A 267-nucleotide genomic window follows, 5' to 3' on the forward strand; every position below is an offset into this window, starting at 1 on the left:
GGGGAGACCGCGTCAGTGCAGCGTGACGGAGGCCTCGAGAAGTGAGCTATGTCCCTTATCGGTCACAGTACATTTATTTTTCATTAGCAGTTAAATGCAGACATGAGGAATTGTGCTGGGTTCAGCGGCCGCTGACGCGAGCAGTGCTTTGTGCGGTGATGGATAGGGAGGCAGCGCTCCGCCCCCCACCCCACCCCTGGCCAGGGACCCCAGCCAGCTCCCACAGCCAGCGGGCAGAGTGTCCGCTGGGCAAGGCGTGGGCACGGC

The sequence above is a fragment of the Tamandua tetradactyla genome, chromosome 20 (assembly GCF_023851605.1).
Source record: "Tamandua tetradactyla isolate mTamTet1 chromosome 20, mTamTet1.pri, whole genome shotgun sequence".
NCBI classification, from domain to species: domain Eukaryota; kingdom Metazoa; phylum Chordata; class Mammalia; order Pilosa; family Myrmecophagidae; genus Tamandua; species Tamandua tetradactyla.